Source organism: Muntiacus reevesi, chromosome 3 (genome assembly GCF_963930625.1).
Source record: "Muntiacus reevesi chromosome 3, mMunRee1.1, whole genome shotgun sequence".
Lineage (NCBI taxonomy): Eukaryota > Metazoa > Chordata > Mammalia > Artiodactyla > Cervidae > Muntiacus > Muntiacus reevesi.
Window position 1 is genome coordinate 115,927,018 of NC_089251.1, and position 16,833 is coordinate 115,943,850.

The following is a 16,833-nucleotide window of genomic DNA, read 5'->3' on the forward strand; positions in this document are numbered from 1 at the left end:
TTTTCACCCCCTGGAAGTTGTTAAAGGAAGTTTTATCCAATCCTTATCACAAGCTCTGATTTCTGGAGAGAAGAATCAAACTAAGCTAAAACTTGGATTGGTTTCCATACATAGGCCTCAATATTTAAAGTGCCAGTCACCCTAGTTTGCACCTTTTGTAGAGCCCCTAGGTCGCCCTAAGTGTGACACTAAATCATCTCTGTGAGCTTGGAAAGGGATAGCACTTGTCTTTAGATGATGACAATTCAGCAAACCCTGGGTGCCCTTAAGGGTTTCCCTTCCAATCCCAGAAATGCTGTTAATAAAAGAACTGGGCTGGGGCAGGATCTGGTGTGAAGCCTGGCTCTGAACCTTCAGAGACCAAGAGAGGAAATGATGGAATTAGTTGACCCTGTTTCCACTCTACATTAATTCTTAGGGTTCCCATACCTTCCCTAAGGGAGCAACCTAAACTGCTCGGGGGTGAAAAATCCTCTTGTATGAAGTGCCAAGCTGCCTGCAGCAGTGCATGATGGACATTTTTTTTTCTTTTTAAAACACACCAACAAAAAAAAATGTATTTGTAGATTGTGATAAAGTGTAAATAACTGAATTTTCAACCATGGTTTGAAGTCAGCTTTCAGGGCATTATGTCTTGTTTTGATGAAAAGAGATCACTCTATACCCCCCTTTTTAAAGGAAAATTATCGCAAGAGAATCAGGATGTGTAAAGCTAACATGCATCGCAAAAAACCAAAGGTAACCTAAATGTCTGATTTTAATAGCACATATTTCTCTTTTACATAAACTGTGACAGCAACTTGCATAAACAATTCTTTAGCTGTTAATTTTAATGTTAAAACTTTGCAAAACTTGTTTAATAAAAATAGCTGTAAAAAGAAAAACCATATGCTGCCGCATAAATTAGCCATAACTCTTAATAATCCTGCCCATCACAAGTGAACTGTAATGTAACCTGGGCACAAAGTCTGACATCTTAAATGACACATTGTAAAATTTCAATGACTGTAGTTTAGATCTGCTGCTCCCCAAAGTAAAGCTTTCTGCTCAGCTATTTTAAAATGTACAAGGATTTCCCCCTATTAGGTCCCCGTATTGATATTCACAATGAAATATTACTTAAAATTTCTTTAAAGTTGCATGTTTCTCTCCTGTAATGTGTAAACTGCATGCAGGATCTTTATCTTTTATTTTGTATGTCTTTAAAACTTCCTCTTCAAAATACTGATCTCTTACTTCTCCATTTTCAGGTGGTTGAAAAGTCCTGAGGCATTTCCTGGAGTAGAATGGGTAGTGAAGACCCTTGTCAGGTATGTTAAGGTGACTTTCTATTAAGGATATTGGACTTTTATCCTAACTATAAAATGGTTGTGCCAGGTGGTATATGCATATTATAGTACATGTCAGTACTTCATATATATACAGTGATAGGAAACATATTATTTCCCAAAGCCACTTATTTCATTTAAGATAGCTCCACGTATTAGAAGTTTTCCTTCATTTTGAATGTCGCTCTAGTGACTTATAACTGATTCTACTTTAGACCACTGAAGGAATATCCTATCATGTATTTGAACATCATTTTCATTTATGTTTCTTTCCCAGCTTGAAAAGTTACTTGTTAGACTTGCTAGATCTGATTTTCAAGAAAAGCTAGAAATTTAAATTTTATATACTGCCAGTTGTTTACCGTCTGCTTAGATTTGTGTCAGTCCTTGTAAAACATCTGTGCAACCCAAATGGTGCCCATCACTTGCCAGTTTGCAGCTTCTGCAAATAGGTTAGCTCCTATTAATACAAACTAAAAGACATGTTAGGATTATTGAGTATAATTCATATACCAAACTATTCACTTGTTCAGTGTACAGTTCAGTGCTTTCCAGTATATACAAAGTTGTACAGTCATCACCACAATCAATTTTAGAAAGTCTTTATCACTTCAAAAAGAAATACCATGTCCATTAAGCCATTTCCCACAGTCCTCTTATCCTTTCTAGGTCTAAGCAACCATTAATTACTTTGTGTCTCTATCAACTTGCTTATTCTGGACTCTTCACAAAATGGAATTATGCAACATATAATCTTTTATGCTTCTTCCACTTGAGAATGTTTTCAAGCCATATCCATGTTGGAGCATGTTGTCAATATTTCCCCTTTTTTGTCAAACACTGTTTTATTATTTGCATGTACTACATTTTATTTACTGCTTTGGCCAATATGAATAATGCTATGAAGACTCATGTACAGAGTTTGTGTGGACATATGTTTTTTGTGGGGTTTTTTGACATGTTTTTAATTTGGGTGGTATATATCTAGGAGAGGAATCGCTAGGTCATGTGGTAACTCTGTGTTTAATTTCAAAGGACTGCCAAACTTTTTTACACAAAGACTAAACCATTCCTACCAGCAATGAGGTTTCTAATTTCTCCACATCCTTACCAACACTTACTATTTTTCTTTTTGTTTATTATAGCTATCCTATATGATGTGAATTGGTATCTCATTGTGGTTTTGATTTGCATTTCTCTAATGACCAGTGTTGAGCATCTTTTCATGTACTTACCCACCATTTGTCTTATCTTCTTTAGAGAAATGTTTATTTAAATCTTTTGTCAATTTTTAAATTGGACTATTTGTCTTTTTATTATTGAATTGTAATTTCTTCATATATTTTGATGCTGGACCCTTATCAGATATGTGATTTGCAAGTATTTTCTCCCATTTCTTTGAAACACAAAACAGTTTTTCATTTTGATGAAGTTCAGTTTGTCTGTTTTCTTTTGCTGCTTATGCTTTTTGGTGTCATAGGTAAGAAGCCATTGTCTCTTTGAAGGACCTGAAGATTTATATCTTTTTCCTTCCAAGAGTCTTATAGTTTTAATTGTGACATTTAAATCTTTGGTCAATTTTGCTTTAATTTTTGTATATGAAGAGGGGATTTCATATTCTTTTGCATATGGATATCCAGTTGTCTCAGCACCATTTATTCAAAAGACTTTTCTTTCCCCTTTAAAGACTTTGGCATCCTTGTGGAAAATCAGTTGACCATAGAGGTATAGATCTATCCCCTTTGAAGTTGGTATTACTTAAACTGATTAATAAAATTTTTGGCATACAGCAGCTACTCAATAGCTGATTAGACTATTTTGGCATCATTAAGAGCTTGTCACTGGTGGGTCTGGCATTTGATCCCAGGTATGGATGACTCCAAGTCATGCCTGTAACACTGCAGGCTGCTAATGTGGAAACGAGACTGTTCTAGATACCATGCCTGACTGTATGCACTTCTCCAGAGGCTCAGAGGCTGAGCGTCTGCATGCCCTTCCCCCACCATCAGCCTCTTTTGCTCCTCTTTCCAACTCCTTCCAGTACTCCTGTCCAGGGTACTCTTTTATCAATGACACTTGCTGCTAAAGGAACTCTCTCACCCTTCCTTATCTCGGGATGTGGCAGCATTCAAATAGCCTTAGGGTTTGTTCACTCTTGCTCTCTCTCCCACCACTTGCCACCTCCTGTCCCAGACTAAAAATGTAGGTGGAGATGCGTTAGCAACCACTAGGGCTTTCTGACCACCAAGAGTGAAACAGACTTGGACCGTGTTTTATTTCAGGAACAGCAACCTGAGAGTTAGGCCTGTAAGGCTTCTTGCCTGCATGTGCAGAATGCTCCTGAACCAAATGAACTAGGAGGATAAGGGTGATGCTGGTGGATATTTTGCTCAGTTGTTTGAATCTTAAGTAATCCCTTCCTGACCTCAAACCCTGAAGCTGTATGTCACCCAAAGATCATTTGAGTTAGAATACATCAGGCAGCAGGTGGACTCCCTCTTGATATGTTCTCATGCTTTGCATGAGTCTGTACAGGCTGCTGTTTGCCAGCAGAGTTACTGTTAATTTTAATATACATTTTAACTTTATCTCATTTTATTACTTGTTTATTCCCATTAATTGATCTTGACCCCATTTTAAAAAATGATTTATTTATTTATGGCTATGCTGGGTCTTTTGTTGCTGCTTTTATGGGCTTTCTTGGGCTACTCTCTAGTTGCGATGCATGGGCTTCTTGCAGTGACTTGTCTTGTGGAGCACAGGCTTTAGGCACACAGGCTTTGGTAGTTGTGTGTGGGCTCAGTAGTTGCAGCTCACGGGCTCTGGAGCACAGGCTCAATAGTTGTGGCGTACGGGCTTAGTTGCCCTGTGACATGTGGAATCTTTCCTGACCAGGGATTGAACCCACGTCCCCTGCATTGGCTGGCAGATTCTTATCTACTGCATCACCACGGATAGCCCCATTGACCCCCCCCCCCACTTTTTTTTAGAGAAAGTGACATAGAGAAAATAGGCAGCTTTGCCAAGCTAAGGGAGAAAAAAAGTTAATTTGACTATCTACTGTATGTCTGTTTTTGTAAATGAGGCAGCTGTTACTAGGGGAGGTGAAGTAATTTACCACAGTTGCATAACAAGTCATGAAGGAGGTGCCCATTAGCATTTTGTACACCAAAAGCCATTCTCTATGCCAAAAGCATGCTGCTTCTTTAAGATAAACACCATATTTCATGGACACTGAGGGCATGTGTTATGAGATGCATCATGAAATAGTGCACAGAAAGAAAAAATACTGTCAGTTAAACTGACACAGGGGTTTGTTTTCATGAGTGTTAAGATGAGTTCTGATTTCAGAAATTATAAAATCGGGGGAAAAAAGGTCACTTAGCTACTATTGCATTTTTGTCAATTCTAACATTCTTTACTATGTGCCATTCACTATCTTCTCCACCTGTGAAGTAGCTATTTTATCCCATTTTTACACAGTTTAACACACATTTTTACATAATGATAACTAGCTTTGGAACCTTTAGTGGGTTATCCTATCCAAGGCTCAGTTTTTGTTTCATTTTTATTTATTTGGCTGCGCTGGGTCTTAGTTGCAATATGCGGGATCTTTGATCTGTGTTGCAGTATGCAGATCTTTAGTTGGCAGCATTGCAAGATCTAGTTCCCTGACTAGGGATTGAACCCAGGCTATCTGCATTGGGAGCACAGACACATAGTCACTGGACCACCAGGGACGTCCAAAGTCTCGGTTTCATCATCTGTAAAATGGGAGAATAATATTTATTTTTACAATATATTTAAATATATTTATTTATATTTTATTTACTATATACTTATATATATTGTATATAAATACAAATATATATTTTTATATTATATATTTATATAATATATATAATTAAATATATAATTATATTTAAAATTTAATACTTTACATTGTTGTGAAGGTTGGGTGAGTTAATGTGTATAAAACATTCAACAGGACATGTGCTAAGCACCTATATAAACAGAGGCTATAAACAGAGGCTGGGAGAGTAGGTTAGTGCTGATTTGGAAAAGCTAAATTTTAGTCAAGGAATTTGGACATTCTCCTAAAGTTGAGGGAGGTATTTTAAGGCCTTAACCAGGAAAGTGACTTGAGCACACTTGTGTTTGCCCTTGCGCTGGTGAGCTGGGGAAGTAAAGGAAGCAGTAGGTAAATACCTTCCATATATGCATCATTCCTTTGCAGGAGAGCAGAGGAGGTGTCCTCCCCTCCTCATGCCTGGCTTCTGCTCCCTCTTACCTAAAAACCTTTTTCAGAAAGAATAGCCATTTCTCCTCTCAGATGTTTGAGCTATTTGAGGGGGAGATGTTAGGCCTTCACCATACGTTGAGGGCATCATGCTATATACTGTCCTTTTCACCCACCCTGTGAATTAGAGACCAAAACTCTGTGAGTCTCCACTGATGAAAACCACACTCTTAAGGAATTACTAAGCGAGGCTTTGCTTAACCACTCTCAAGTCTTGAATGAATGATGTCTCTGCCACCATTTCTGAGCTAACTCTCCAGGGAGTATCATGTTGCAGCATCTAGGGCAATTCTTACAACCTTGTGAAGTGAGAGTTATCCTGGGAGACTGACACGCACTTGTTAGGATGACCACAGAGTCCACCAGCTGGAGTTCAGACCCAAGTCTCTCTGCTCCTGGTCTTTTCTCCGTATCGACAGTGGCCACCAAAAGATTAACTTACACTGGGAGTGGTTCCCAGCTTTGATACACGGGATGGGTGGTACCCCTAGCTTGGTTTCCAGATTCCTAAAGTTAAAAAAATTAGATCCTTCTTTGCCCTCTCTTGTTCTCTCTGGACCCTCATGTACCTCTTGCTCTTTGGATTGTTATTGCATGTTTAAAGCTAGCAGGCATCTGATGAATATTGAATAGCCTTGAGCAGACAGGCTGCATACGGCTGTTGGGAGGAAGCACAGTGCACTGCCTGACGAGCCTTCTTTGGTTCCCTGGCTCTACCTCGTAGGCCCCTTGGGAGCAATGACCTGAGGTGGGCACTGCACCCTAGTCCTCTTGTGGCCTGCTGGCTCCCGGTGAGGCTGCATGCACGCAGCAGGCCAAACCCGTTTGTTTGGGGTAAGGAGGAGCAGATACATCCACTGACCTCTAAAATCAGCGTTCTACCCCTCCGGCTGTATGTCTTCGACTCAATAGCCTGCCATGGCTCTGGGGCTGAGGATGTGTTCTTTTCCAGTGTTCTGCCAACTGTAGCTGTCTTTTTCAAAGGAAGGAACTTTGTATCTGGAAGGGATTTGAATTTCATAACCATGCTGCTGGAGGTTAGCTCCTTGACATTCCTTGACTACAAATCCAGCAGCTTCTCAGCAGTAAGCGTACTTCTCACCCCCAGCCTAAGCTGTGCTGGTTGTCTTTGGCTGTATCTCATGAAGGAAAGGGCAGGTTGGAATTTTCATACAGGTACACAAGCTATATAGTGCTTCTCCCCCACCTAGACCAGGGGAGCTTTTTGCTTCAAAGAGGCCTTGTCATTTCTCAGTCAAATTGGGAGTGGTGGGGACTCCTGAAGAAGGACAGCCCATTTGAGGTGTTTCCAGGCAGAGTCCAGCTAGGCTGTCAGCCCAGATTAATCACCAAAGTAGAACACATTGCTGGAAATTTGGGTACTGTTTATGCTCTTAATACTGCATTAAGATGCCTGAATTAGCTCTGGAGCCTACACTGGACCACTTCAGGATAGCCAGTCTCCTCAGCAGGTATGTAAAGCATTTGAGCTGGAAGATGTAGATACAGAGCTAATTCTTCTCTGCCCTCTTTGGGCTCGTTAAGTCTTCATGCTTCCTACTTACGGCCTCGCTTTAGGTACAAAATGAGTGCTCCCAATCTCTCAGGCGCTCTGGGGTTGGAATGTAGGAAGCAAACTCTGCATCTGCCTTTGAAAAAGAGAAATACCTGGTGTTCAGATACGATTCTTCATAAGCTTCTCTCAGAGATCAGTATAAATGACGCCTCTCATTCTTTTTTTTTAATACATTCACTGTTATAAACTGGAACACCTACTATGTGCTAGGCACTGCAGAGTCAGTGGTAAGTAAATAACATAAAACTAGTCCCTAACCTCGTGAAGCTTATAGTATATCTGGGGACACAGACACTAAACATATTAATCTCTTTAATAGCATAAATCACCTAAATTGTGATAAGTGCTATGAAAGAAAAGAATGAGTACTGTGAGGACATTAACAGGGGCTAACCTAGCTCTGAGATTTTCCTTGAGGAAATAATGTTTAAGCTGACATCTAGAGGCAGAGGTAACTAGACACAGAGCTTGGGAGATGATCTAGAGAAAGGACATGAAACATACTCTAGGCAGAGGGTAGGGCTGAGGCAGCGTCAAGGCGAGGTAGAAATCTGGACCTTACGCTGTGGTCATCACTGAAGACTATTGAATTCAGTAGTCAGAGGTAAAAGGTGGCACAATTAGATTTCTACTTTTTAAACTTCATTTGCTCCTGAGTGGAGAATGGGTTATGGAGACCTACAAGGAAAGAATTGAGGCAGACCTACACTAGGGTGACAGCAGTGAAAGTGTTGAAAAATGAATGGATTCAAGAACTTTTAAGAGAGAGAATGAACATAATTTCATGATTGATTAGGTGTGGGAGAAAGGGGACATACTAATGAGGGGCCCCAAGTTACTGGCTTGGACAACTGGGGGATGGTAGTGCCATTTCTTGTTTGTTTGTTTGTTTGTTTGTTTTTTCATTTCTTGTTTTTTAAGATGAGGAGCACAGTTACATTCTTTGGCATGAGATTAGGGCCCTGGCCTGTGCCCCAGACTTAGGATGTCTCTCCTATCCAATTCTCAGGGGTTAACGCTGAGAATCAGGGGCTGGTAAGAACCAGAAAAAGTGGACCATTGAGCCTAGAGTTGAGGAACTAATAATAGCTATGAGAAGATGCCTGTTCCCTTCTAAAGGATTTAAAACTTTTTGTTAATCTTTATCTTTTTCACATCTCTGAGAGAGTAGAAATTATTTTCTTCTTTATATATATGGCTAGAGGTTCCAATGCTTGTGTAGTTAACGGCCCTGAAGGTCTAGTTGCTTCTGTCCCAGATCACTCAGCTCAGGCATGGCCAAAGATGGGAAGTGTGAGGCTCCATTTTCATTGCCTGACTGACAGCAAAAAGAGAGCTCATAGACTGTGGACTTCTTTTTCTACCCATCTGTGTACCTAAAACCTTGTCCAGGATGCAACGAACTGGGGTTGTGCTGTAGGGTGGGGAGATTGTAAGGGAGGCAGAGTGGTCAAATGGGAGCCTGGGAATCGCCCCAGTATGGCAGCTTCATGCTTCCTAATTTTTTTGCCTATGTCTTTGCAGCTATCAGAGGACTCCGGAAACCAGGAGAGCTGCCTACTGTGTCAAGGCTGGCCTGAGGGCATTTGCTGAGCACAGAGAAACCCAGGAGAGGAGATCAACAGTCTTTTCCCACCTACCTCTTGATCTGTCTGATTTACCCACAGAAAGCCAGCTAGAGTCCCCTAAGAGTCTCTAGGCCCAGAATGGAGTCCTTAGGGCAACAGGGGATTGTGATGCTAACAATTAAACCTGCTCAGGACTTAAAGATTGAAGGGGACTAACAGTATCCTCAGCTTGGCCTCCTAGATGTGAATAAACTGGCAACTCCAATTGTGTCATTCCCAGTTTGCCTGCTTCCCTTTAGTCTCCAGCAGAACTGGCTGGAGCACCCTACCACCACCTCCTGTTTCCCATCCTGCCACATGTGTGTTGTGAGTGTCAGCCTTGGACACTTGCAGAGGTCTCCCAGAGAGTGGCTGGTCACCAGCCCTGTAACAGGCTGAGAAAAGCCATGTAAGAAGGTTCATGTACTTTAAAAGGCAAGTTCTTTAGCCTCAGAGCCTGTTGTTTTTCTCTTTGTTGATAACTAAAGTCCAAAAATATCTTGAAGGATAGGGTAGGACTTTTCCCACTTAACATCTGGACTGTATCCCTTCCCCAGCAAACACCTGGCACTGAGGAACTCAATAAAGGTTCAGTCAAGTGATGAAGAGTGCCACTCTGATAGCTTTTACTAGCTTTGAGAGAGAGCCAAAGGAGGTGTCCTGTCTTAACTCCCACTCTCCCTCCAGCTATATTGGGCTAGCTGTTTGTCCTAATGCTTTCTCTTAAAGGATGGGAAAGTCAGCCTTTGCTACACTCTGGTTTCCTGTCCAGTGCCATAGGCCCGTAGGCTGATTTTACATAGGGCATCTTGAGAGGTTAAAGTGGAAACATCCCACAGTCCACCAACAGAAGAAGGTGGTGGTGCTCCATCATGTCCGACTTTGCAACCCTATGGACTGTAGCCCACCAGGCTCCTCTGTCTGCGGGATTCTCCAGGCAAGAATACTGGAGTGGGTTGCCATTTCCTACCCCAGGGGATCTTCCCAACCCAGGGATCAAACCCCTGTCTATTATGTCTTCTGCATTGACAGGCATGTTCTTTACCACTATTGCCTCCTGGGAACCCCATTTAAACAATACTATTTCACTTAATCCTCCAATCCACTATACTCATTTTTACGGATGAGGAAACAGGCTCAAAGAGGATAAATAACTTGCCTAAGGTTAAAAAGAAAACATGCTATCAGACTTCACAGTCCCTGCTTTTGACCTTTTATAACTCTTAGAGCTAGAAGTACTTTGAAACAGTAAAACATTGTGTTTGAGAGGTTTATTTAGGGTGACAAACCATCCTTGTTTACCCAAGACAGAAGATTCCTGGGATGTTGAACTTTCAGTCCTAAAACCAGGAAAGTCCCAGGCAAACTGAGATGAGTTTGTCAATCTATGTTTGTACCAAGACCTTCAATCCAGGGTTGGCTGCTCAGGCTTCATTTTCCCTGATTTCTTGGTCTCCTAGGCCTCACCTCTGGTCAGTTTCTTTGTCTAGCATTTGAGGACCTGCTTCAGTCCAGCAGGCAGAGGAGGAATTTGGGGCGGAAGGGTTCAGGAATCAGATGGTATCTTCATCATGGAAAATGGAGGTGCAGAGCCTGGGTCACCACTTGAGAAGCCAGTGCTAGATTCTAGGCGGCCCTGCCTACCTCCCACCCCCAGATACAGGATGTGTACTTAGAAGCCATGGATTTACAGGGCCAAAGCCAGACAGATCTAGATTCAAATCCTAGCCCCTCACTTAACTTTGTATTTTTCTGGGTCTGTTCGCTCCATAAAAGTAGGATAATAATCCCAATCCAGTGAATGGGACCTGAAAAGCAACTGAAATGTGTGTGAAATACATCCCACAGGGTCTATGCATAATCCTGTTCCACACTCAAGTGTCCTTCCTCCCTCTTTCCTGGCTTGTGTTTCTTGCCCAGTCCTGTCACCTGTCATGTCTGTCACATACTCCCTTTTGCCATTACCACTTGCAGCCCTAGGGATTTTCCTCAGGGAGCCCTGACCTCGTGGGCTTGGCCCACCCACCCAGCTGCCCTGCATGTCAGTCACCTCCCCTGTGAGCAGAGGGAATGACATCAGCTTTTCCCCCTCTCCCCCCATCTGAAGCTTCTGGACTGTTTTGAGCCATAAATATTTTAGCTGGGCCTTTCTCTGGCTGTTGCCAGGGTGATGGACTCTCAGGGGACTGGGGTGGGAGTGTGGAGGCGGGGCTCCGCAGCCTGGCCTAGCTGGAGAGCGGGCCTTGGAGGGGCGGGTACAGACCTGGCCAAGAGCCAGTGCTTGCTGCAGCAATTCTGAAGGCTGTTACTCTGCCTGCCTTCCCTCTCCCAGGCCCCTGAGAGCGGCTCCTGCTGTTTTCCAGGCCCAGTTCTGCCCTTGAGCAGTGCTTGATCTTGGGTGGATTGCTATATATCTCTGGGCCTTCATTTCAACAACTATAACAGATAAGTCCATTTCACCAGTAAGTGGAGAAGATAAGGTTTTGTAAAAAGCCTAAGAAACACGTTTGGTTTCTAAGTCACGATTGGAGAAGCCTAGGGCCCACAGCTCTATCCGATAGACCTACAGGCTGGGGCCCCAGGGCAATGTGGATGCCACTCTAAAGGCTGACTGTCAGACACATCACGGCCTCCCATTCTCCCCCATCCCCCCTATTCCTCATGCTTTACCCCCAGCTCCTTTTCTAAGGTGTCCAGGCCTAGCTAGACAGATGACTGGCATGGGGGGTTCTAAGGAATTTAGTCCTTATGAACAGAGTTAATGAAAGAAAGCCTCTTTTGATTGAAATATAGAAACTGGATCTGGCCCTCACTCTTCTAATCCCCGACCGCCCCACCTCCCACCCCATCCTAAAGATCTAAATCAGAATAGTTGCAAAGCTGTAGCTCTCAGCAGCATGCCCCATCCCCTTTGGGATGGCTCTAAGAAACAAGAGAGCCAGAGAGAGGGGTGCCTGGCGCCATGCCCTATCCCTACCATGGAGAAGCTCTGGATTGGGTCCAGAATTCCACATCCCCTGCCCCAGCCCTGCCCACCAGTGTTTGTGTGGGGTTAGAAGCTGATTCCTTTGTATCGAGCGCCCTCTGGTGATTGAGATGTGCATTGCGTGAAAATAAGATCTCAAGAGACTAAATCGCAGGCCACTCTGAAAGGTGGGATGATTTGCTCTTACCTAGAGTTCTCCTTGACCCCAGCTACTAGTGACAGCTATTGCATATTTCCCATGTAGGACAACCCTCCTGTACGTTTACTTCTCTCTGTCATTAATCCTCACAATGACGTGGGAATTACTCTAATTTTACAGATGAAACAGACTCATGTGAAATCACATCTAAACACTTCACTGTATGTAGCGTGTGGCATTCAAGACCCTCAAGTGATATGCACTTAACCTACAGCTTACCTCTGGACCTTTGCTCATGCTGTTTTCTCTGTTGCCATCCCCCCATCCTTGCAGTATGTTACACACCAAATCCATCTATATTGGAAAAACTAACAAAATACAACATTTTCTCAAGCTTGCACATACTATGTCTCTAATAAGCTATTATAAGACATGGATGAGAACAAATGTCTGAGAATAAGTGGGTAAGTGTCTCTGAGATGTGGAAGGTTGGATGGGGAGATTAACATATATGTGGAAATCAGAATAACCCAGGAAATTAAAAGAACATGAAGACATCTGGATTCTCTTGTAGTAAAAAAAAAAAAACAAAAAAAAACCAATTAGGTATAAGTATTCTTGCTGGCAAAAAGGACAAATCTGAGAAACTGAGGCAGAAATTTAGGTGACATTTCCTCAAAAGTCATCAATCTTAAATTCACATTAGTTTTCTTGTTACTTCATAATATATCCATGTTTTAATAATAGGTAATACCTAAATAGCATTTACTATACACCAGGTATGTTTTAAGTACTTTACACTGTCTAACTTGATCTTCACCATAATCTCCTAAAATAGGTACTAATATTTTTTCAATTGAAATGTAGTCGCTTTATGATAATATATTCAAGTGTACAGCATAGTGATTCAAAACTTTTATCAGTTATACTCCATTTAAAATTATTATAAGCAAAGACTTCCCTGGTGGTCCAGTGGTTGAGAATCCACCTTCCAATGAAAGGGATGTGGCTTCTATCCCTGGTCAGGAAACTAAGATCCCACTGAGCCTGTGCTGCAACTACTGAGCCCACACACTCCAGAGCTCATGTTCCACAACAAGAGAAGCCCACACCCTGCAACACAGACCCAGCGTGCCCAAAAAGTTATAAATACTGGCTGTATCCTCTGTTCTGTACAATACATCCTATAGCTTATTTATACATAGCAGTTTGTACCTCTTCATCCCCTGCCCTTATCTTGCCCCTCCCCTTTCCTCTCCCCACTGGCAACCACTAGTTTGTTCTCTACATCTGTGAGTTATACTAACCTCACTCTATACTGAGGAAACTGAGGCACAGAAAGGTTAAATAATTTCTTAGGGTCATGCAGCTCGTAAGTGGTAGAGCCAGGATTTGATTGCATGTAAGTTTGGCTCAGAGAAGGTGCTCTGGATAACTATATTTTGATATTGAAAATACTGCCTTACATTGCTATGAATAAAACTGACACTCCGGGAAGCAGTATTCTATCTTATGCTGTGGTTTCAGGACCCCCAGAGGTCTGCATAATCCAGTCCTAACTGATCTTGAGGACAGACATGCCAACCTTGGTCCCAGAATAATAGAACCAAGGAAGAGATCCCAACTCCTGACGTCCAATGACACATGACTGGCGCAGAGCCAGTGGCATTTCCTCAAAAATTCAAGACTCCTGGGAGAGCCAATAGAGAGCAAGTTAATCAGGAAATGAAGACATACATACATAGTTAATCAGGAAATGAAGGAGGGAAGTGAGGGCCTCAGGGTCACAAAACAGCTGAGATGTGTGGGCACAGATCTAGAGGACAAAAACCCAACGAACATTCTGCCATCGTAGTTATTTTCTCCATAGAGCCTGTTGTAGGAGGCAGATGTAGAAGGATTAAGGCCCTAAATGTTTCTAGTAGATGCTAAGATGGAAGTGTATATTGTTCTAGATTCTTTCAGTAGCAACTGTCAGACACCAAACTGGCTTTTTGTAACAGAAAAGTCCATAAAGACTTCAGATATACCTGGATCTAATGATGCTGTTAAGAAAATGACTCCTGATTCTCTAACTTTTCTGTGTTTCTTTCATTGTCAGCTAAGTTCTCCCCGAAAGGTGGCAAGATAACCACCAAGAACTTCAAGTTTATATTTTATTTCCTTAGCCATCCCACAGGGGGGAAATTTTATTGCCCAATAGTTGTGGCAAAGGTCCTAGGATTGCATCTCATTTGGCCTAACTTGGGTCACTAACACACCTCCACCCTCACCCCAGCCAGTCCCTGTAGCCTGACGTGGCAGGGATGGAATGCTTTGATTTGTCAGGCCGGGAGCATCTGCACACACAGGAACTCCAGACTAAGGCAGCCACCCTAAACTTCATGGACAGAGTGGGAGGAAGGGTAGATTCCCAAGGGAAAATGAGTGTTCATATCAGAAGAAAGAGGAATGAATGCTGGGCAAGCAAAATCAGTAGTCGACCTTTACAAGGTGAGCAGGAGCCACAGGTAATCGGTCACATGCATAGTGGTCCATTTGAGTGCCCTTCTCCCCATACCCTGGGTTGATTGAACACCCTCAAATCAATTAAGCAGGATTTCCCTTGTGGTACAGTAGATAAGAATTCTGCTCCAGGAAGACACCACGTGCCACAGAGCAACTAAGCCTGTGCACCACAACTTCTGAGCCCATGCTCTAGAGCCCATAAACAGCAACTACTGAGCCCATATGCCCTAGAGCCCATGCTCTACAATGGAAGCCACTTCAATGAGAAGCCCGTGCACCCCAAAAAAGAGTAACCCCCAGCTCGTGGCTCCTAGAGAAAGCCCGTGAGCAGCAATGAAGACCCAGTGCAAACAAAACTAAATAAATGAAATTTTTAAATGTTTTTTAAAAAAATCAATTCAGCAAACATGTCCTGAGTATTTGCCATGTACAAAGTCAAGTACCTTCCACATGGTAGATGCACAGCAAGACATTCCCCTGCCACCAGCCCCAGTAAGGCAATTACCAGACTCAAGCTATTGCTTCCACCCTGAGGAATGGAACAGCCAAACTCCTATTCTCAGAAACCAGGTCCGATGTCCTCTCTTATGAAGCCTTCCCTTGATTACCTCCCCTGTCAAGGTTAGTCATCTTCCATCCACCTCTGTACCTGGTACATACTCCTGTTGTTACCACATTGGGTCATAATTTATTGATTCTCCTCTGTGTCTCTCCCACTAATGAGCAGCACCTCTGTATCCTCAGTGGCCAACATACAACAGATGCTCAGAAATGTTTATTGACCTGAGTTAAAATGAGTTCCCAGGAATGGCCCAGCTTCAGTCATTGTCTATGGAATATTCCCGAAATCTTTAGCTTCCCTTCCCAACTGGCTTCCTTTCAAGAGCTAGTTTGCCACTACCTCAATTCAACTGAATTGATCCCAAATAAATGCCTATCACATACCAGGTGGTTGCCAGGTGTTGGGGATTCAGTCACTAACAAGATACACTTCAAATTCAGTACTCTAAAGAGGTCGGAACTGGCTCGTCTAACCAGAATTTCTTTGGCTAGAAAAAGGAATCTCAGCCCTGGTTTCTACCCTACTTTGTGACCTGCTTTGTGATGCAGTTGTTCTCCCTTACTAAGCCCTCTTTTTCCCCAGAAAGGAAGGCCTCTTTGTTATTAATATAGCTCTATAATTTAATAGAAGTATATATGTTAAGCTCCATATTTCCATTTGCCTAGGCTAAAAACCATGCAGCAATCCTTATCTTCTCTTTCTTCCATTTGCACACCTATCCAAATTTGTCAACAAACTCTGTTGACTTTACCTTCAAATCCAGGCTCCAACATGACTCATTTCACCCAGTCTGGTACAAACCATCAATATCTCTTGCTACAATCACTGCCGTAGCATCCTGGTCTCCCTGTTTCCACCCCTCTGCCCTACAGGCTATTCTCACAAGACAGCTGGAGTGATTCTTTAAAAAAGGAAGTTCAAAAAAAAAAAAAAAAGGGAGTTCAAGCCCTCCAGTAGCTCCCATCTCATTCAGAGTAAAAGTCTCAGGTCCATTCTCTCTCATGTCCAACTCTCATGTCTATTCCATTTCAAGCCACATTGGCCTCCTTGCTGTTTCTTAAACATAGCAGGCGTGCTCGGTGCTTGTACCTGAGGGCCCTTCCAATGACTTTTTCCCTCTGCCTGAACCGCCCCCTTCCTCTAGATATCTACATGACTGACTCACTCTTTCCTTCAAGTGTTTGTTCAAAAGTCACCTCTGTGAAACCTACTGACTACCCTGTTTAAAATTGCAACCTCCCATCCCCCTTTCCTGTTTTCCTCCATCTCAATCATTCCTTTCTAATGATTTTTACTATATTTTTTACGCCCATCTCCTCCCACTTAACTGTAAGCTTTGTGAATTTCTATTAATTAAATACCTAAATCATTTAATTAATTGAATATTGTTGTCTATTATATGCCAAACATTGTGCTAATTGATGGGAGGTACCAGATGATGGAGACAACTTAGAAGTCTTATGAGGGAAGAAATCATAACAATTACTAGTAACAGCTCATTTATTGAGAGCTCCCTCTGTGTTAAGTGATGGCCATACATCTTAATAGTAATGACGGTTAACATTTATCAAAACAGACTCTGTTCTACATGCATTATCTCATTTAATACTCACCAAGCCCTGTAAAGTGAGTTACCAGTAAAGAGCAAGAAACAGGAATCCAAGACTTGGAACTGGCAGAATCAGGATTTGAACTAATGTAGTGAAAGAAGGATATTCTTCCTCACATATTCTCAGAAGTGAGAAATAATGCTGAAGCTGAAGCTCCAATACTTTGGCCACCTGATGCGAAGGGCTAATTCATTAAGACCCTGATGCTGGGAAATAC

General features: G+C 42.4%; 1 protein-coding gene across 1 annotated transcript in view; it reads left to right on the forward strand.

The window, feature by feature from the left end:
- Nucleotides 1-9,037, forward strand: part of KHDRBS1 (KH RNA binding domain containing, signal transduction associated 1) — a 33,756-nt gene extending 24,719 nt beyond the window's left edge. The window contains exons 10-11 of the transcript XR_010662411.1: nt 1,251-1,310; nt 8,729-9,037. The gene's annotated coding sequence lies outside the window, so the exon portion shown is untranslated. The remainder of the gene's footprint in view (nt 1-1,250; nt 1,311-8,728) is intronic.
- The last annotated feature ends 7,796 nt before the right edge of the window (nt 9,038-16,833 follow it).